Here is a 21,072-nt window from a genome sequence, read left to right on the forward strand (position 1 = left end):
TTATTACCACCTAGGCTACTTTGCGTCAACGTGTGTTTGTTTCCAGTTATTACTAATTACAGTTTTGCTAGTTGCACTCGAGACTGAAAGCGATGTTTGCCTAGTATGACTTGCACGCTTTGGGAGTGAGTAAGCGGGATCGTGGTGGCGGACAGAGTTCAGCGTTGGCGCCACATTCGGCCCTAAAGTTGCGTGGAGGAGAAGTATTTCTGGACGCATACACACGTAGTGGATCGTTGAGGTATGTCCGGTATGGTTTAGTGGCTAGGATACCTGGCTTTCACCCAGGAGGCCCGGGTTCGATTCCCGGTACCTGAACGTGAATTTTCGGGGCTGAGATGAGAAAACTTCTCACGGCCGTTTTTCGTCTTCGTGGAGCTGCTGCTCTGGGTTCCAGGTATAAGGTGAGAGAAAGTCAAGAAAAAGAGATACATCCTCACGTTAATGGCGGGTCCGTTTTGAAGGGAGAGGAGACGGTTTTGCGGTTTCGGACTGCTGATGCGACAGTGTTGCATTGCCCGTTAGCTCAGTGGGCTATAGCGTCGTGCTAGTAACGCGTAGGTCATGGGTTCCATCCCTCCACGGGCCATTCCATTTTCTCCCCTAATAGGAAATGCTGTCTCCTGCGAGACTCTGCCAGGCAGATTCTAAATGATGTGCACATCCAGCTAGAAGTCTGAACGTTTCGCTAAGGGGTTGCCAACGGCCAGCTCACTTTCGATTAATGAAGTTAAGCAGACGTTTGCGTGGTTAGTGAGTGGATGGGTGATCGTCCGGGAACTGTGCGTGCTATTGGACCCTTTCATTTCAACCCCCCCCCCTCCTCCTCTTGTGCTACAGTGTTGACGTGCTATGATGCCTCCCTAAGCAATTTAAATTACGTTAACGAACATATGATCCAAAATTTAACTAGGCTGTTTGCAAAAAGAGCGCAAGGAAAGTGCAAGAACGACTTTGGCAATAACAGAACCGTACGAATCAACAGATAATTTCTCAAATGTGTAGATAACACTGTGGCGAAGCAGTGAGATTTCCGAAATTTGTAAATGAAAGTTTAGCTTTTCGTATTGAAAAGGAAAAGTACTCTTGATTACCTTATTTCTCGCAGCCGATTGTCGTACTTCTCCTGTCATATCGGCCCCACCGCCGAGCGGCAGCGAGCGGCAATCGAGCAAAGTCGGGCCAAGTCGACACACGATGAAGTGAAATCAATCCACTTAGCTGGAACGAGGCAGGAGACGAGGAGATACTACCTGTGCCGCGACACGTGGCAATTTCGAGGATCGAATGGTCTTGAACACATACTATTGCGCTACGCAAAAATGACAAATCCTCCTGCGGTCGCCAGGAATCGAACCCGGATTAACAGCTTGGGAAGAAACCATGCTGACCGTTACACCACCACCGCATTGCGCTGCATTCTTCCTGTGTCGCGGTGCGTTGCCGCCCCTGCTGCCACCAGAGGCTCAAGCGACCCTGCTGCAGGCCCTCTGCCCTCCAGCACATCGGAACGCGGTGCCACGTTGCTTCCAGGGCGATGCACTGTAACTAGACGCAGCATTGACTTCCGCCGAGAAATCGACCATTTCATGCACGGCATGGTGGGAAAACAATTCTGAAATTAGAACTTCTTAGTGAGGCTGCGGTGGCGAGTATTCCTGTATGCCTCGGTGGCGCAGTGGGCTGCGCGTGTCATTATCTTAAGGGCGTACGTTCTATCCTCAACTCAGCCATCTCATTTTCTCTCCACGACGGTGAAAGGCACAGCATAGCTTTTGCGAGGTAAGGCCGTATTTGCCGTTTATTACCACCTAGGCTACTTTGCGTCAACGTGTGTTTGTTTCCAGTTATTACTAATTACAGTTTTGCTAGTTGCACTCGAGACTGAAAGCGATGTTTGCCTAGTATGACTTGCGCGCTTTGGGAGTGAGTAAGCGGGATCGTGGTGGCGGACAGAGTTCAGCGTTGGCGCCACATTCGGCCCTAAAGTTGCGTGGAGGAGAAGTATTTCTGGACGCATACACACGTAGTGGATCGTTGAGGTATGTCCGGTATGGTTTAGTGGCTAGGATACCTGGCTTTCACCCAGGAGGCCCGGGTTCGATTCCCGGTACCTGAACGTGAATTTTCGGGGCTGAGATGAGAAAACTTCTCACGGCCGTTTTTCGTCTTCGTGGAGCTGCTGCTCTGGGTTCCAGGTATAAGGTGAGAGAAAGTCAAGAAAAAGAGATACATCCTCACGTTAATGGCGGGTCCGTTTTGAAGGGAGAGGAGACGGTTTTGCGGTTTCGGACTGCTGATGCGACAGTGTTGCATTGCCCGTTAGCTCAGTGGGCTATAGCGTCGTGCTAGTAACGCGTAGGTCATGGGTTCCATCCCTCCACGGGCCATTCCATTTTCTCCCCTAATAGGAAATGCTGTCTCCTGCGAGACTCTGCCAGGCAGATTCTAAATGATGTGCACATCCAGCTAGAAGTCTGAACGTTTCGCTAAGGGGTTGCCAACGGCCAGCTCACTTTCGATTAATGAAGTTAAGCAGACGTTTGCGTGGTTAGTGAGTGGATGGGTGATCGTCCGGGAACTGTGCGTGCTATTGGACCCTTTCATTTCAACCCCCCCCCCTCCTCCTCTTGTGCTACAGTGTTGACGTGCTATGATGCCTCCCTAAGCAATTTAAATTACGTTAACGAACATATGATCCAAAATTTAACTAGGCTGTTTGCAAAAAGAGCGCAAGGAAAGTGCAAGAACGACTTTGGCAATAACAGAACCGTACGAATCAACAGATAATTTCTCAAATGTGTAGATAACACTGTGGCGAAGCAGTGAGATTTCCGAAATTTGTAAATGAAAGTTTAGCTTTTCGTATTGAAAAGGAAAAGTACTCTTGATTACCTTATTTCTCGCAGCCGATTGTCGTACTTCTCCTGTCATATCGGCCCCACCGCCGAGCGGCAGCGAGCGGCAATCGAGCAAAGTCGGGCCAAGTCGACACACGATGAAGTGAAATCAATCCACTTAGCTGGAACGAGGCAGGAGACGAGGAGATACTACCTGTGCCGCGACACGTGGCAATTTCGAGGATCGAATGGTCTTGAACACATACTATTGCGCTACGCAAAAATGACAAATCCTCCTGCGGTCGCCAGGAATCGAACCCGGATTAACTGCTTGGGAAGAAACCATGCTGACCGTTACACCACCACCGCATTGCGCTGCATTCTTCCTGTGTCGCGGTGCGTTGCCGCCCCTGCTGCCACCAGAGGCTCAAGCGACCCTGCTGCAGGCCCTCTGCCCTCCAGCACATCGGAACGCGGTGCCACGTTGCTTCCAGGGCGATGCACTGTAACTAGACGCAGCATTGACTTCCGCCGAGAAATCGACCATTTCATGCACGGCATGGTGGGAAAACAATTCTGAAATTAGAACTTCTTAGTGAGGCTGCGGTGGCGAGTATTCCTGTATGCCTCGGTGGCGCAGTGGGCTGCGCGTGTCATTATCTTAAGGGCGTACGTTCTATCCTCAACTCAGCCATCTCATTTTCTCTCCACGACGGTGAAAGGCACAGCATAGCTTTTGCGAGGTAAGGCCGTATTTGCCGTTTATTACCACCTAGGCTACTTTGCGTCAACGTGTGTTTGTTTCCAGTTATTACTAATTACAGTTTTGCTAGTTGCACTCGAGACTGAAAGCGATGTTTGCCTAGTATGACTTGCGCGCTTTGGGAGTGAGTAAGCGGGATCGTGGTGGCGGACAGAGTTCAGCGTTGGCGCCAGATTCGGCCCTAAAGTTGCGTGGAGGAGAAGTATTTCTGGACGCATACACACGTAGTGGATCGTTGAGGTATGTCCGGTATGGTTTAGTGGCTAGGATACCTGGCTTTCACCCAGGAGGCCCGGGTTCGATTCCCGGTACCTGAACGTGAATTTTCGGGGCTGAGATGAGAAAACTTCTCACGGCCGTTTTTCGTCTTCGTGGAGCTGCTGCTCTGGGTTCCAGGTATAAGGTGAGAGAAAGTCAAGAAAAAGAGATACATCCTCACGTTAATGGCGGGTCCGTTTTGAAGGGAGAGGAGACGGTTTTGCGGTTTCGGACTGCTGATGCGACAGTGTTGCATTGCCCGTTAGCTCAGTGGGCTATAGCGTCGTGCTAGTAACGCGTAGGTCATGGGTTCCATCCCTCCACGGGCCATTCCATTTTCTCCCCTAATAGGAAATGCTGTCTCCTGCGAGACTCTGCCAGGCAGATTCTAAATGATGTGCACATCCAGCTAGAAGTCTGAACGTTTCGCTAAGGGGTTGCCAACGGCCAGCTCACTTTCGATTAATGAAGTTAAGCAGACGTTTGCGTGGTTAGTGAGTGGATGGGTGATCGTCCGGGAACTGTGCGTGCTATTGGACCCTTTCATTTGAACCCCCCCCCCCTCCTCCTCTTGTGCTACAGTGTTGACGTGCTATGATGCCTCCCTAAGCAATTTAAATTACGTTAACGAACATATGATCCAAAATTTAACTAGGCTGTTTGCAAAAAGAGCGCAAGGAAAGTGCAAGAACGACTTTGGCAATAACAGAACCGTACGAATCAACAGATAATTTCTCAAATGTGTAGATAACACTGTGGCGAAGCAGTGAGATTTCCGAAATTTGTAAATGAAAGTTTAGTTTTTCGTATTGAAAAGGAAAAGTACTCTTGATTACCTTATTTCTCGCAGCCGATTGTCGTACTTCTCCTGTCATATCGGCCCCACCGCCGAGCGGCAGCGAGCGGCAGTCGAGCAAAGTCGGGCCAAGTCGACACACGATGAAGTGAAATCAATCCACTTAGCTGGAACGAGGCAGGAGACGAGGAGATACTACCTGTGCCGCGACACGTGGCAATTTCGAGGATCGAATGGTCTTGAACACATACTATTGCGCTACGCAAAAATGACAAATCCTCCTGCGGTCGCCAGGAATCGAACCCGGATTAACTGCTTGGGAAGAAACCATGCTGACCGTTACACCACCACCGCATTGCGCTGCATTCTTCCTGTGTCGCGGTGCGTTGCCGCCCCTGCTGCCACCAGAGGCTCAAGCGACCCTGCTGCAGGCCCTCTGCCCTCCAGCACATCGGAACGCGGTGCCACGTTGCTTCCAGGGCGATGCACTGTAACTAGACGCAGCATTGACTTCCGCCGAGAAATCGACCATTTCATGCACGGCATGGTGGGAAAACAATTCTGAAATTAGAACTTCTTAGTGAGGCTGCGGTGGCGAGTATTCCTGTATGCCTCGGTGGCGCAGTGGGCTGCGCGTGTCATTATCTTAAGGGCGTACGTTCTATCCTCAACTCAGCCATCTCATTTTCTCTCCACGACGGTGAAAGGCACAGCATAGCTTTTGCGAGGTAAGGCCGTATTTGCCGTTTATTACCACCTAGGCTACTTTGCGTCAACGTGTGTTTGTTTCCAGTTATTACTAATTACAGTTTTGCTAGTTGCACTCGAGACTGAAAGCGATGTTTGCCTAGTATGACTTGCGCGCTTTGGGAGTGAGTAAGCGGGATCGTGGTGGCGGACAGAGTTCAGCGTTGGCGCCACATTCGGCCCTAAAGTTGCGTGGAGGAGAAGTATTTCTGGACGCATACACACGTAGTGGATCGTTGAGGTATGTCCGGTATGGTTTAGTGGCTAGGATACCTGGCTTTCGCCCAGGAGGCCCGGGTTCGATTCCCGGTACCTGAACGTGAATTTTCGGGGCTGAGATGAGAAAACTTCTCACGGCCGTTTTTCGTCTTCGTGGAGCTGCTGCTCTGGGTTCCAGGTATAAGGTGAGAGAAAGTCAAGAAAAAGAGATACATCCTCACGTTAATGGCGGGTCCGTTTTGAAGGGAGAGGAGACGGTTTTGCGGTTTCGGACTGCTGATGCGACAGTGTTGCATTGCCCGTTAGCTCAGTGGGCTATAGCGTCGTGCTAGTAACGCGTAGGTCATGGGTTCCATCCCTCCACGGGCCATTCCATTTTCTCCCCTAATAGGAAATGCTGTCTCCTGCGAGACTCTGCCAGGCAGATTCTAAATGATGTGCACATCCAGCTAGAAGTCTGAACGTTTCGCTAAGGGGTTGCCAACGGCCAGCTCACTTTCGATTAATGAAGTTAAGCAGACGTTTGCGTGGTTAGTGAGTGGATGGGTGATCGTCCGGGAACTGTGCGTGCTATTGGACCCTTTCATTTCAACCCCCCCCCCTCCTCCTCTTGTGCTACAGTGTTGACGTGCTATGATGCCTCCCTAAGCAATTTAAATTACGTTAACGAACATATGATCCAAAATTTAACTAGGCTGTTTGCAAAAAGAGCGCAAGGAAAGTGCAAGAACGACTTTGGCAATAACAGAACCGTACGAATCAACAGATAATTTCTCAAATGTGTAGATAACACTGTGGCGAAGCAGTGAGATTTCCGAAATTTGTAAATGAAAGTTTAGCTTTTCGTATTGAAAAGGAAAAGTACTCTTGATTACCTTATTTCTCGCAGCCGATTGTCGTACTTCTCCTGTCATATCGGCCCCACCGCCGAGCGGCAGCGAGCGGCAATCGAGCAAAGTCGGGCCAAGTCGACACACGATGAAGTGAAATCAATCCACTTAGCTGGAACGAGGCAGGAGACGAGGAGATACTACCTGTGCCGCGACACGTGGCAATTTCGAGGATCGAATGGTCTTGAACACATACTATTGCGCTACGCAAAAATGACAAATCCTCCTGCGGTCGCCAGGAATCGAACCCGGATTAACTGCTTGGGAAGAAACCATGCTGACCGTTACACCACCACCGCATTGCGCTGCATTCTTCCTGTGTCGCGGTGCGTTGCCGCCCCTGCTGCCACCAGAGGCTCAAGCGACCCTGCTGCAGGCCCTCTGCCCTCCAGCACATCGGAACGCGGTGCCACGTTGCTTCCAGGGCGATGCACTGTAACTAGACGCAGCATTGACTTCCGCCGAGAAATCGACCATTTCATGCACGGCATGGTGGGAAAACAATTCTGAAATTAGAACTTCTTAGTGAGGCTGCGGTGGCGAGTATTCCTGTATGCCTCGGTGGCGCAGTGGGCTGCGCGTGTCATTATCTTAAGGGCGTACGTTCTATCCTCAACTCAGCCATCTCATTTTCTCTCCACGACGGTGAAAGGCACAGCATAGCTTTTGCGAGGTAAGGCCGTATTTGCCGTTTATTACCACCTAGGCTACTTTGCGTCAACGTGTGTTTGTTTCCAGTTATTACTAATTACAGTTTTGCTAGTTGCACTCGAGACTGAAAGCGATGTTTGCCTAGTATGACTTGCGCGCTTTGGGAGTGAGTAAGCGGGATCGTGGTGGCGGACAGAGTTCAGCGTTGGCGCCAGATTCGGCCCTAAAGTTGCGTGGAGGAGAAGTATTTCTGGACGCATACACACGTAGTGGATCGTTGAGGTATGTCCGGTATGGTTTAGTGGCTAGGATACCTGGCTTTCACCCAGGAGGCCCGGGTTCGATTCCCGGTACCTGAACGTGAATTTTCGGGGCTGAGATGAGAAAACTTCTCACGGCCGTTTTTCGTCTTCGTGGAGCTGCTGCTCTGGGTTCCAGGTATAAGGTGAGAGAAAGTCAAGAAAAAGAGATACATCCTCACGTTAATGGCGGGTCCGTTTTGAAGGGAGAGGAGACGGTTTTGCGGTTTCGGACTGCTGATGCGACAGTGTTGCATTGCCCGTTAGCTCAGTGGGCTATAGCGTCGTGCTAGTAACGCGTAGGTCATGGGTTCCATCCCTCCACGGGCCATTCCATTTTCTCCCCTAATAGGAAATGCTGTCTCCTGCGAGACTCTGCCAGGCAGATTCTAAATGATGTGCACATCCAGCTAGAAGTCTGAACGTTTCGCTAAGGGGTTGCCAACGGCCAGCTCACTTTCGATTAATGAAGTTAAGCAGACGTTTGCGTGGTTAGTGAGTGGATGGGTGATCGTCCGGGAACTGTGCGTGCTATTGGACCCTTTCATTTGAACCCCCCCCCCTCCTCCTCTTGTGCTACAGTGTTGACGTGCTATGATGCCTCCCTAAGCAATTTAAATTACGTTAACGAACATATGATCCAAAATTTAACTAGGCTGTTTGCAAAAAGAGCGCAAGGAAAGTGCAAGAACGACTTTGGCAATAACAGAACCGTACGAATCAACAGATAATTTCTCAAATGTGTAGATAACACTGTGGCGAAGCAGTGAGATTTCCGAAATTTGTAAATGAAAGTTTAGTTTTTCGTATTGAAAAGGAAAAGTACTCTTGATTACCTTATTTCTCGCAGCCGATTGTCGTACTTCTCCTGTCATATCGGCCCCACCGCCGAGCGGCAGCGAGCGGCAGTCGAGCAAAGTCGGGCCAAGTCGACACACGATGAAGTGAAATCAATCCACTTAGCTGGAACGAGGCAGGAGACGAGGAGATACTACCTGTGCCGCGACACGTGGCAATTTCGAGGATCGAATGGTCTTGAACACATACTATTGCGCTACGCAAAAATGACAAATCCTCCTGCGGTCGCCAGGAATCGAACCCGGATTAACTGCTTGGGAAGAAACCATGCTGACCGTTACACCACCACCGCATTGCGCTGCATTCTTCCTGTGTCGCGGTGCGTTGCCGCCCCTGCTGCCACCAGAGGCTCAAGCGACCCTGCTGCAGGCCCTCTGCCCTCCAGCACATCGGAACGCGGTGCCACGTTGCTTCCAGGGCGATGCACTGTAACTAGACGCAGCATTGACTTCCGCCGAGAAATCGACCATTTCATGCACGGCATGGTGGGAAAACAATTCTGAAATTAGAACTTCTTAGTGAGGCTGCGGTGGCGAGTATTCCTGTATGCCTCGGTGGCGCAGTGGGCTGCGCGTGTCATTATCTTAAGGGCGTACGTTCTATCCTCAACTCAGCCATCTCATTTTCTCTCCACGACGGTGAAAGGCACAGCATAGCTTTTGCGAGGTAAGGCCGTATTTGCCGTTTATTACCACCTAGGCTACTTTGCGTCAACGTGTGTTTGTTTCCAGTTATTACTAATTACAGTTTTGCTAGTTGCACTCGAGACTGAAAGCGATGTTTGCCTAGTATGACTTGCGCGCTTTGGGAGTGAGTAAGCGGGATCGTGGTGGCGGACAGAGTTCAGCGTTGGCGCCACATTCGGCCCTAAAGTTGCGTGGAGGAGAAGTATTTCTGGACGCATACACACGTAGTGGATCGTTGAGGTATGTCCGGTATGGTTTAGTGGCTAGGATACCTGGCTTTCGCCCAGGAGGCCCGGGTTCGATTCCCGGTACCTGAACGTGAATTTTCGGGGCTGAGATGAGAAAACTTCTCACGGCCGTTTTTCGTCTTCGTGGAGCTGCTGCTCTGGGTTCCAGGTATAAGGTGAGAGAAAGTCAAGAAAAAGAGATACATCCTCACGTTAATGGCGGGTCCGTTTTGAAGGGAGAGGAGACGGTTTTGCGGTTTCGGACTGCTGATGCGACAGTGTTGCATTGCCCGTTAGCTCAGTGGGCTATAGCGTCGTGCTAGTAACGCGTAGGTCATGGGTTCCATCCCTCCACGGGCCATTCCATTTTCTCCCCTAATAGGAAATGCTGTCTCCTGCGAGACTCTGCCAGGCAGATTCTAAATGATGTGCACATCCAGCTAGAAGTCTGAACGTTTCGCTAAGGGGTTGCCAACGGCCAGCTCACTTTCGATTAATGAAGTTAAGCAGACGTTTGCGTGGTTAGTGAGTGGATGGGTGATCGTCCGGGAACTGTGCGTGCTATTGGACCCTTTCATTTCAACCCCCCCCCCCTCCTCCTCTTGTGCTACAGTGTTGACGTGCTATGATGCCTCCCTAAGCAATTTAAATTACGTTAACGAACATATGATCCAAAATTTAACTAGGCTGTTTGCAAAAAGAGCGCAAGGAAAGTGCAAGAACGACTTTGGCAATAACAGAACCGTACGAATCAACAGATAATTTCTCAAATGTGTAGATAACACTGTGGCGAAGCAGTGAGATTTCCGAAATTTGTAAATGAAAGTTTAGTTTTTCGTATTGAAAAGGAAAAGTACTCTTGATTACCTTATTTCTCGCAGCCGATTGTCGTACTTCTCCTGTCATATCGGCCCCACCGCCGAGCGGCAGCGAGCGGCAGTCGAGCAAAGTCGGGCCAAGTCGACACACGATGAAGTGAAATCAATCCACTTAGCTGGAACGAGGCAGGAGACGAGGAGATACTACCTGTGCCGCGACACGTGGCAATTTCGAGGATCGAATGGTCTTGAACACATACTATTGCGCTACGCAAAAATGACAAATCCTCCTGCGGTCGCCAGGAATCGAACCCGGATTAACTGCTTGGGAAGAAACCATGCTGACCGTTACACCACCACCGCATTGCGCTGCATTCTTCCTGTGTCGCGGTGCGTTGCCGCCCCTGCTGCCACCAGAGGCTCAAGCGACCCTGCTGCAGGCCCTCTGCCCTCCAGCACATCGGAACGCGGTGCCACGTTGCTTCCAGGGCGATGCACTGTAACTAGACGCAGCATTGACTTCCGCCGAGAAATCGACCATTTCATGCACGGCATGGTGGGAAAACAATTCTGAAATTAGAACTTCTTAGTGAGGCTGCGGTGGCGAGTATTCCTGTATGCCTCGGTGGCGCAGTGGGCTGCGCGTGTCATTATCTTAAGGGCGTACGTTCTATCCTCAACTCAGCCATCTCATTTTCTCTCCACGACGGTGAAAGGCACAGCATAGCTTTTGCGAGGTAAGGCCGTATTTGCCGTTTATTACCACCTAGGCTACTTTGCGTCAACGTGTGTTTGTTTCCAGTTATTACTAATTACAGTTTTGCTAGTTGCACTCGAGACTGAAAGCGATGTTTGCCTAGTATGACTTGCGCGCTTTGGGAGTGAGTAAGCGGGATCGTGGTGGCGGACAGAGTTCAGCGTTGGCGCCACATTCGGCCCTAAAGTTGCGTGGAGGAGAAGTATTTCTGGACGCATACACACGTAGTGGATCGTTGAGGTATGTCCGGTATGGTTTAGTGGCTAGGATACCTGGCTTTCACCCAGGAGGCCCGGGTTCGATTCCCGGTACGTGAACGTGAATTTTCGGGGCTGAGATGAGAAAACTTCTCACGGCCGTTTTTCGTCTTCGTGGAGCTGCTGCTCTGGGTTCCAGGTATAAGGTGAGAGAAAGTCAAGAAAAAGAGATACATCCTCACGTTAATGGCGGGTCCGTTTTGAAGGGAGAGGAGACGGTTTTGCGGTTTCGGACTGCTGATGCGACAGTGTTGCATTGCCCGTTAGCTCAGTGGGCTATAGCGTCGTGCTAGTAACGCGTAGGTCATGGGTTCCATCCCTCCACGGGCCATTCCATTTTCTCCCCTAATAGGAAATGCTGTCTCCTGCGAGACTCTGCCAGGCAGATTCTAAATGATGTGCACATCCAGCTAGAAGTCTGAACGTTTCGCTAAGGGGTTGCCAACGGCCAGCTCACTTTCGATTAATGAAGTTAAGCAGACGTTTGCGTGGTTAGTGAGTGGATGGGTGATCGTCCGGGAACTGTGCGTGCTATTGGACCCTTTCATTTCAACCCCCCCCCCCTCCTCCTCTTGTGCTACAGTGTTGACGTGCTATGATGCCTCCCTAAGCAATTTAAATTACGTTAACGAACATATGATCCAAAATTTAACTAGGCTGTTTGCAAAAAGAGCGCAAGGAAAGTGCAAGAACGACTTTGGCAATAACAGAACCGTACGAATCAACAGATAATTTCTCAAATGTGTAGATAACACTGTGGCGAAGCAGTGAGATTTCCGAAATTTGTAAATGAAAGTTTAGTTTTTCGTATTGAAAAGGAAAAGTACTCTTGATTACCTTATTTCTCGCAGCCGATTGTCGTACTTCTCCTGTCATATCGGCCCCACCGCCGAGCGGCAGCGAGCGGCAGTCGAGCAAAGTCGGGCCAAGTCGACACACGATGAAGTGAAATCAATCCACTTAGCTGGAACGAGGCAGGAGACGAGGAGATACTACCTGTGCCGCGACACGTGGCAATTTCGAGGATCGAATGGTCTTGAACACATACTATTGCGCTACGCAAAAATGACAAATCCTCCTGCGGTCGCCAGGAATCGAACCCGGATTAACTGCTTGGGAAGAAACCATGCTGACCGTTACACCACCACCGCATTGCGCTGCATTCTTCCTGTGTCGCGGTGCGTTGCCGCCCCTGCTGCCACCAGAGGCTCAAGCGACCCTGCTGCAGGCCCTCTGCCCTCCAGCACATCGGAACGCGGTGCCACGTTGCTTCCAGGGCGATGCACTGTAACTAGACGCAGCATTGACTTCCGCCGAGAAATCGACCATTTCATGCACGGCATGGTGGGAAAACAATTCTGAAATTAGAACTTCTTAGTGAGGCTGCGGTGGCGAGTATTCCTGTATGCCTCGGTGGCGCAGTGGGCTGCGCGTGTCATTATCTTAAGGGCGTACGTTCTATCCTCAACTCAGCCATCTCATTTTCTCTCCACGACGGTGAAAGGCACAGCATAGCTTTTGCGAGGTAAGGCCGTATTTGCCGTTTATTACCACCTAGGCTACTTTGCGTCAACGTGTGTTTGTTTCCAGTTATTACTAATTACAGTTTTGCTAGTTGCACTCGAGACTGAAAGCGATGTTTGCCTAGTATGACTTGCGCGCTTTGGGAGTGAGTAAGCGGGATCGTGGTGGCGGACAGAGTTCAGCGTTGGCGCCACATTCGGCCCTAAAGTTGCGTGGAGGAGAAGTATTTCTGGACGCATACACACGTAGTGGATCGTTGAGGTATGTCCGGTATGGTTTAGTGGCTAGGATACCTGGCTTTCACCCAGGAGGCCCGGGTTCGATTCCCGGTACGTGAACGTGAATTTTCGGGGCTGAGATGAGAAAACTTCTCACGGCCGTTTTTCGTCTTCGTGGAGCTGCTGCTCTGGGTTCCAGGTATAAGGTGAGAGAAAGTCAAGAAAAAGAGATACATCCTCACGTTAATGGCGGGTCCGTTTTGAAGGGAGAGGAGACGGTTTTGCGGTTTCGGACTGCTGATGCGACAGTGTTGCATTGCCCGTTAGCTCAGTGGGCTATAGCGTCGTGCTAGTAACGCGTAGGTCATGGGTTCCATCCCTCCACGGGCCATTCCATTTTCTCCCCTAATAGGAAATGCTGTCTCCTGCGAGACTCTGCCAGGCAGATTCTAAATGATGTGCACATCCAGCTAGAAGTCTGAACGTTTCGCTAAGGGGTTGCCAACGGCCAGCTCACTTTCGATTAATGAAGTTAAGCAGACGTTTGCGTGGTTAGTGAGTGGATGGGTGATCGTCCGGGAACTGTGCGTGCTATTGGACCCTTTCATTTCAACCCCCCCCCCCTCCTCCTCTTGTGCTACAGTGTTGACGTGCTATGATGCCTCCCTAAGCAATTTAAATTACGTTAACGAACATATGATCCAAAATTTAACTAGGCTGTTTGCAAAAAGAGCGCAAGGAAAGTGCAAGAACGACTTTGGCAATAACAGAACCGTACGAATCAACAGATAATTTCTCAAATGTGTAGATAACACTGTGGCGAAGCAGTGAGATTTCCGAAATTTGTAAATGAAAGTTTAGTTTTTCGTATTGAAAAGGAAAAGTACTCTTGATTACCTTATTTCTCGCAGCCGATTGTCGTACTTCTCCTGTCATATCGGCCCCACCGCCGAGCGGCAGCGAGCGGCAGTCGAGCAAAGTCGGGCCAAGTCGACACACGATGAAGTGAAATCAATCCACTTAGCTGGAACGAGGCAGGAGACGAGGAGATACTACCTGTGCCGCGACACGTGGCAATTTCGAGGATCGAATGGTCTTGAACACATACTATTGCGCTACGCAAAAATGACAAATCCTCCTGCGGTCGCCAGGAATCGAACCCGGATTAACTGCTTGGGAAGAAACCATGCTGACCGTTACACCACCACCGCATTGCGCTGCATTCTTCCTGTGTCGCGGTGCGTTGCCGCCCCTGCTGCCACCAGAGGCTCAAGCGACCCTGCTGCAGGCCCTCTGCCCTCCAGCACATCGGAACGCGGTGCCACGTTGCTTCCAGGGCGATGCACTGTAACTAGACGCAGCATTGACTTCCGCCGAGAAATCGACCATTTCATGCACGGCATGGTGGGAAAACAATTCTGAAATTAGAACTTCTTAGTGAGGCTGCGGTGGCGAGTATTCCTGTATGCCTCGGTGGCGCAGTGGGCTGCGCGTGTCATTATCTTAAGGGCGTACGTTCTATCCTCAACTCAGCCATCTCATTTTCTCTCCACGACGGTGAAAGGCACAGCATAGCTTTTGCGAGGTAAGGCCGTATTTGCCGTTTATTACCACCTAGGCTACTTTGCGTCAACGTGTGTTTGTTTCCAGTTATTACTAATTACAGTTTTGCTAGTTGCACTCGAGACTGAAAGCGATGTTTGCCTAGTATGACTTGCGCGCTTTGGGAGTGAGTAAGCGGGATCGTGGTGGCGGACAGAGTTCAGCGTTGGCGCCAGATTCGGCCCTAAAGTTGCGTGGAGGAGAAGTATTTCTGGACGCATACACACGTAGTGGATCGTTGAGGTATGTCCGGTATGGTTTAGTGGCTAGGATACCTGGCTTTCACCCAGGAGGCCCGGGTTCGATTCCCGGTACCTGAACGTGAATTTTCGGGGCTGAGATGAGAAAACTTCTCACGGCCGTTTTTCGTCTTCGTGGAGCTGCTGCTCTGGGTTCCAGGTATAAGGTGAGAGAAAGTCAAGAAAAAGAGATACATCCTCACGTTAATGGCGGGTCCGTTTTGAAGGGAGAGGAGACGGTTTTGCGGTTTCGGACTGCTGATGCGACAGTGTTGCATTGCCCGTTAGCTCAGTGGGCTATAGCGTCGTGCTAGTAACGCGTAGGTCATGGGTTCCATCCCTCCACGGGCCATTCCATTTTCTCCCCTAATAGGAAATGCTGTCTCCTGCGAGACTCTGCCAGGCAGATTCTAAATGATGTGCACATCCAGCTAGAAGTCTGAACGTTTCGCTAAGGGGTTGCCAACGGCCAGCTCACTTTCGATTAATGAAGTTAAGCAGACGTTTGCGTGGTTAGTGAGTGGATGGGTGATCGTCCGGGAACTGTGCGTGCTATTGGACCCTTTCATTTCAACCCCCCCCCCCTCCTCCTCTTGTGCTACAGTGTTGACGTGCTATGATGCCTCCCTAAGCAATTTAAATTACGTTAACGAACATATGATCCAAAATTTAACTAGGCTGTTTGCAAAAAGAGCGCAAGGAAAGTGCAAGAACGACTTTGGCAATAACAGAACCGTACGAATCAACAGATAATTTCTCAAATGTGTAGATAACACTGTGGCGAAGCAGTGAGATTTCCGAAATTTGTAAATGAAAGTTTAGTTTTTCGTATTGAAAAGGAAAAGTACTCTTGATTACCTTATTTCTCGCAGCCGATTGTCGTACTTCTCCTGTCATATCGGCCCCACCGCCGAGCGGCAGCGAGCGGCAGTCGAGCAAAGTCGGGCCAAGTCGACACACGATGAAGTGAAATCAATCCACTTAGCTGGAACGAGGCAGGAGACGAGGAGATACTACCTGTGCCGCGACACGTGGCAATTTCGAGGATCGAATGGTCTTGAACACATACTATTGCGCTACGCAAAAATGACAAATCCTCCTGCGGTCGCCAGGAATCGAACCCGGATTAACTGCTTGGGAAGAAACCATGCTGACCGTTACACCACCACCGCATTGCGCTGCATTCTTCCTGTGTCGCGGTGCGTTGCCGCCCCTGCTGCCACCAGAGGCTCAAGCGACCCTGCTGCAGGCCCTCTGCCCTCCAGCACATCGGAACGCGGTGCCACGTTGCTTCCAGGGCGATGCACTGTAACTAGACGCAGCATTGACTTCCGCCGAGAAATCGACCATTTCATGCACGGCATGGTGGGAAAACAATTCTGAAATTAGAACTTCTTAGTGAGGCTGCGGTGGCGAGTATTCCTGTATGCCTCGGTGGCGCAGTGGGCTGCGCGTGTCATTATCTTAAGGGCGTACGTTCTATCCTCAACTCAGCCATCTCATTTTCTCTCCACGACGGTGAAAGGCACAGCATAGCTTTTGCGAGGTAAGGCCGTATTTGCCGTTTATTACCACCTAGGCTACTTTGCGTCAACGTGTGTTTGTTTCCAGTTATTACTAATTACAGTTTTGCTAGTTGCACTCGAGACTGAAAGCGATGTTTGCCTAGTATGACTTGCGCGCTTTGGGAGTGAGTAAGCGGGATCGTGGTGGCGGACAGAGTTCAGCGTTGGCGCCAGATTCGGCCCTAAAGTTGCGTGGAGGAGAAGTATTTCTGGACGCATACACACGTAGTGGATCGTTGAGGTATGTCCGGTATGGTTTAGTGGCTAGGATACCTGGCTTTCACCCAGGAGGCCCGGGTTCGATTCCCGGTACCTGAACGTGAATTTTCGGGGCTGAGATGAGAAAACTTCTCACGGCCGTTTTTCGTCTTCGTGGAGCTGCTGCTCTGGGTTCCAGGTATAAGGTGAGAGAAAGTCAAGAAAAAGAGATACATCCTCACGTTAATGGCGGGGCCGTTTTGAAGGGAGAGGAGACGGTTTTGCGGTTTTGGACTGCTGATGCGACAGTGTTGCATTGCCCGTTAGCTCAGTGGGCTATAGCGTCGTGCTAGTAACGCGTAGGTCATGGGTTCCATCCCTCCACGGGCCATTCCATTTTCTCCCCTAATAGGAAATGCTGTCTCCTGCGAGACTCTGCCAGGCAGATTCTAAATGATGTGCACATCCAGCTAGAAGTCTGAACGTTTCGCTAAGGGGTTGCCAACGGCCAGCTCACTTTCGATTAATGAAGTTAAGCAGACGTTTGCGTGGTTAGTGAGTGGATGGGTGATCGTCCGGGAACTGTGCGTGCTATTGGACCCTTTCATTTGAACCCCCCCCCCTCCTCCTCTTGTGCTACAGTGTTGACGTGCTATGATGCCTCCCTAAGCAATTTAAATTACGTTAACGAACATATGATCCAAAATTTAACTAGGCTGTTTGCAAAAAGAGCGCAAGGAAAGTGCAAGAACGACTTTGGCAATAACAGAACCGTACGAATCAACAGATAATTTCTCAAATGTGTAGATAACACTGTGGCGAAGCAGTGAGATTTCCGAAATTTGTAAATGAAAGTTTAGCTTTTCGTATTGAAAAGGAAAAGTACTCTTGATTACCTTATTTCTCGCAGCCGATTGTCGTACTTCTCCTGTCATATCGGCCCCACCGCCGAGCGGCAGCGAGCGGCAGTCGAGCAAAGTCGGGCCAAGTCGACACACGATGAAGTGAAATCAATCCACTTAGCTGGAACGAGGCAGGAGACGAGGAGATACTACCTGTGCCGCGACACGTGGCAATTTCGAGGATCGAATGGTCTTGAACACATACTATTGCGCTACGCAAAAATGACAAATCCTCCTGCGGTCGCCAGGAATCGAACCCGGATTAACTGCTTGGGAAGAAACCATGCTGACCGTTACACCACCACCGCATTGCGCTGCATTCTTCCTGTGTCGCGGTGCGTTGCCGCCCCTGCTGCCACCAGAGGCTCAAGCGACCCTGCTGCAGGCCCTCTGCCCTCCAGCACATCGGAACGCGGTGCCACGTTGCTTCCAGGGCGATGCACTGTAACTAGACGCAGCATTGACTTCCGCCGAGAAATCGACCATTTCATGCACGGCATGGTGGGAAAACAATTCTGAAATTAGAACTTCTTAGTGAGGCTGCGGTGGCGAGTATTCCTGTATGCCTCGGTGGCGCAGTGGGCTGCGCGTGTCATTATCTTAAGGGCGTACGTTCTATCCTCAACTCAGCCATCTCATTTTCTCTCCACGACGGTGAAAGGCACAGCATAGCTTTTGCGAGGTAAGGCCGTATTTGCCGTTTATTACCACCTAGGCTACTTTGCGTCAACGTGTGTTTGTTTCCAGTTATTACTAATTACAGTTTTGCTAGTTGCACTCGAGACTGAAAGCGATGTTTGCCTAGTATGACTTGCGCGCTTTGGGAGTGAGTAAGCGGGATCGTGGTGGCGGACAGAGTTCAGCGTTGGCGCCAGATTCGGCCCTAAAGTTGCGTGGAGGAGAAGTATTTCTGGACGCATACACACGTAGTGGATCGTTGAGGTATGTCCGGTATGGTTTAGTGGCTAGGATACCTGGCTTTCACCCAGGAGGCCCGGGTTCGATTCCCGGTACCTGAACGTGAATTTTCGGGGCTGAGATGAGAAAACTTCTCACGGCCGTTTTTCGTCTTCGTGGAGCTGCTGCTCTGGGTTCCAGGTATAAGGTGAGAGAAAGTCAAGAAAAAGAGATACATCCTCACGTTAATGGCGGGGCCGTTTTGAAGGGAGAGGAGACGGTTTTGCGGTTTTGGACTGCTGATGCGACAGTGTTGCATTGCCCGTTAGCTCAGTGGGCTATAGCGTCGTGCTAGTAACGCGTAGGTCATGGGTTCCATCCCTCCACGGGCCATTCCATTTTCTCCCCTAATAGGAAATGCTGTCTCCTGCGAGACTCTGCCAGGCAGATTCTAAATGATGTGCACATCCAGCTAGAAGTCTGAACGTTTCGCTAAGGGGTTGCCAACGGCCAGCTCACTTTCGATTAATGAAGTTAAGCAGACGTTTGCGTGGTTAGTGAGTGGATGGGTGATCGTCCGGGAACTGTGCGTGCTATTGGACCCTTTCATTTGAACCCCCCCCCCTCCTCCTCTTGTGCTACAGTGTTGACGTGCTATGATGCCTCCCTAAGCAATTTAAATTACGTTAACGAACATATGATCCAAAATTTAACTAGGCTGTTTGCAAAAAGAGCGCAAGGAAAGTGCAAGAACGACTTTGGCAATAACAGAACCGTACGAATCAACAGATAATTTCTCAAATGTGTAGATAACACTGTGGCGAAGCAGTGAGATTTCCGAAATTTGTAAATGAAAGTTTAGCTTTTCGTATTGAAAAGGAAAAGTACTCTTGATTACCTTATTTCTCGCAGCCGATTGTCGTACTTCTCCTGTCATATCGGCCCCACCGCCGAGCGGCAGCGAGCGGCAGTCGAGCAAAGTCGGGCCAAGTCGACACACGATGAAGTGAAATCAATCCACTTAGCTGGAACGAGGCAGGAGACGAGGAGATACTACCTGTGCCGCGACACGTGGCAATTTCGAGGATCGAATGGTCTTGAACACATACTATTGCGCTACGCAAAAATGACAAATCCTCCTGCGGTCGCCAGGAATCGAACCCGGATTAACTGCTTGGGAAGAAACCATGCTGACCGTTACACCACCACCGCATTGCGCTGCATTCTTCCTGTGTCGCGGTGCGTTGCCGCCCCTGCTGCCACCAGAGGCTCAAGCGACCCTGCTGCAGGCCCTCTGCCCTCCAGCACATCGGAACGCGGTGCCACGTTGCTTCCAGGGCGATGCACTGTAACTAGACGCAGCATTGACTTCCGCCGAGAAATCGACCATTTCATGCACGGCATGGTGGGAAAACAATTCTGAAATTAGAACTTCTTAGTGAGGCTGCGGTGGCGAGTATTCCTGTATGCCTCGGTGGCGCAGTGGGCTGCGCGTGTCATTATCTTAAGGGCGTACGTTCTATCCTCAACTCAGCCATCTCATTTTCTCTCCACGACGGTGAAAGGCACAGCATAGCTTTTGCGAGGTAAGGCCGTATTTGCCGTTTATTACCACCTAGGCTACTTTGCGTCAACGTGTGTTTGTTTCCAGTTATTACTAATTACAGTTTTGCTAGTTGCACTCGAGACTGAAAGCGATGTTTGCCTAGTATGACTTGCGCGCTTTGGGAGTGAGTAAGCGGGATCGTGGTGGCGGACAGAGTTCAGCGTTGGCGCCAGATTCGGCCCTAAAGTTGCGTGGAGGAGAAGTATTTCTGGACGCATACACACGTAGTGGATCGTTGAGGTATGTCCGGTATGGTTTAGTGGCTAGGATACCTGGCTTTCACCCAGGAGGCCCGGGTTCGATTCCCGGTACCTGAACGTGAATTTTCGGGGCTGAGATGAGAAAACTTCTCACGGCCGTTTTTCGTCTTCGTGGAGCTGCTGCTCTGGGTTCCAGGTATAAGGTGAGAGAAAGTCAAGAAAAAGAGATACATCCTCACGTTAATGGCGGGGCCGTTTTGAAGGGAGAGGAGACGGTTTTGCGGTTTTGGACTGCTGATGCGACAGTGTTGCATTGCCCGTTAGCTCAGTGGGCTATAGCGTCGTGCTAGTAACGCGTAGGTCATGGGTTCCATCCCTCCACGGGCCATTCCATTTTCTCCCCTAATAGGAAATGCTGTCTCCTGCGAGACTCTGCCAGGCAGATTCTAAATGATGTGCACATCCAGCTAGAAGTCTGAACGTTTCGCTAAGGGGTTGCCAACGGCCAGCTCACTTTCGATTAATGAAGTTAAGCAGACGTTTGCGTGGTTAGTGAGTGGATGGGTGATCGTCCGGGAACTGTGCGTGCTATTGGACCCTTTCATTTGAACCCCCCCCCCTCCTCCTCTTGTGCTACAGTGTTGACGTGCTATGATGCCTCCCTAAGCAATTTAAATTACGTTAACGAACATATGATCCAAAATTTAACTAGGCTGTTTGCAAAAAGAGCGCAAGGAAAGTGCAAGAACGACTTTGGCAATAACAGAACCGTACGAATCAACAGATAATTTCTCAAATGTGTAGATAACACTGTGGCGAAGCAGTGAGATTTCCGAAATTTGTAAATGAAAGTTTAGCTTTTCGTATTGAAAAGGAAAAGTACTCTTGATTACCTTATTTCTCGCAGCCGATTGTCGTACTTCTCCTGTCATATCGGCCCCACCGCCGAGCGGCAGCGAGCGGCAGTCGAGCAAAGTCGGGCCAAGTCGACACACGATGAAGTGAAATCAATCCACTTAGCTGGAACGAGGCAGGAGACGAGGAGATACTACCTG

The 21,072-nt window shown here is 50.4% G+C and overlaps 12 non-coding genes across 12 annotated transcripts; all 12 read left to right on the forward strand.

The window, feature by feature from the left end:
* Positions 1–246: 246 nt before the first annotated feature.
* On the forward strand, positions 247–318 carry Trnae-uuc. The gene has a single exon. It is a non-coding gene; the product is annotated as a tRNA-Glu (tRNA).
* Positions 319–2,047: 1,729 nt separating this feature from the next.
* Positions 2,048–2,119, forward strand: Trnae-uuc. The gene has a single exon. It is a non-coding gene; the product is annotated as a tRNA-Glu (tRNA).
* A 1,729-nt stretch (positions 2,120–3,848) lies between these two features.
* Positions 3,849–3,920, forward strand: Trnae-uuc. The gene has a single exon. It is a non-coding gene; the product is annotated as a tRNA-Glu (tRNA).
* A 1,730-nt stretch (positions 3,921–5,650) lies between these two features.
* Trnae-uuc lies at positions 5,651–5,722 on the forward strand. The gene has a single exon. It is a non-coding gene; the product is annotated as a tRNA-Glu (tRNA).
* A 1,729-nt stretch (positions 5,723–7,451) lies between these two features.
* Trnae-uuc lies at positions 7,452–7,523 on the forward strand. Its single transcript has one exon. It is a non-coding gene; the product is annotated as a tRNA-Glu (tRNA).
* Positions 7,524–9,252: 1,729 nt separating this feature from the next.
* Positions 9,253–9,324, forward strand: Trnae-uuc. Its single transcript has one exon. It is a non-coding gene; the product is annotated as a tRNA-Glu (tRNA).
* A 1,730-nt stretch (positions 9,325–11,054) lies between these two features.
* On the forward strand, positions 11,055–11,126 carry Trnae-uuc. The gene has a single exon. It is a non-coding gene; the product is annotated as a tRNA-Glu (tRNA).
* Positions 11,127–12,856: 1,730 nt separating this feature from the next.
* Trnae-uuc lies at positions 12,857–12,928 on the forward strand. Its single transcript has one exon. It is a non-coding gene; the product is annotated as a tRNA-Glu (tRNA).
* A 1,730-nt stretch (positions 12,929–14,658) lies between these two features.
* Positions 14,659–14,730, forward strand: Trnae-uuc. The gene has a single exon. It is a non-coding gene; the product is annotated as a tRNA-Glu (tRNA).
* A 1,730-nt stretch (positions 14,731–16,460) lies between these two features.
* Positions 16,461–16,532, forward strand: Trnae-uuc. The gene has a single exon. It is a non-coding gene; the product is annotated as a tRNA-Glu (tRNA).
* Positions 16,533–18,261: 1,729 nt separating this feature from the next.
* On the forward strand, positions 18,262–18,333 carry Trnae-uuc. Its single transcript has one exon. It is a non-coding gene; the product is annotated as a tRNA-Glu (tRNA).
* Positions 18,334–20,062: 1,729 nt separating this feature from the next.
* On the forward strand, positions 20,063–20,134 carry Trnae-uuc. Its single transcript has one exon. It is a non-coding gene; the product is annotated as a tRNA-Glu (tRNA).
* The last annotated feature ends 938 nt before the right edge of the window (positions 20,135–21,072 follow it).

The sequence above is a fragment of the Schistocerca piceifrons genome, chromosome 8 (genome assembly GCF_021461385.2).
Source record: "Schistocerca piceifrons isolate TAMUIC-IGC-003096 chromosome 8, iqSchPice1.1, whole genome shotgun sequence".
In the NCBI taxonomy this organism is placed as follows: domain Eukaryota; kingdom Metazoa; phylum Arthropoda; class Insecta; order Orthoptera; family Acrididae; genus Schistocerca; species Schistocerca piceifrons.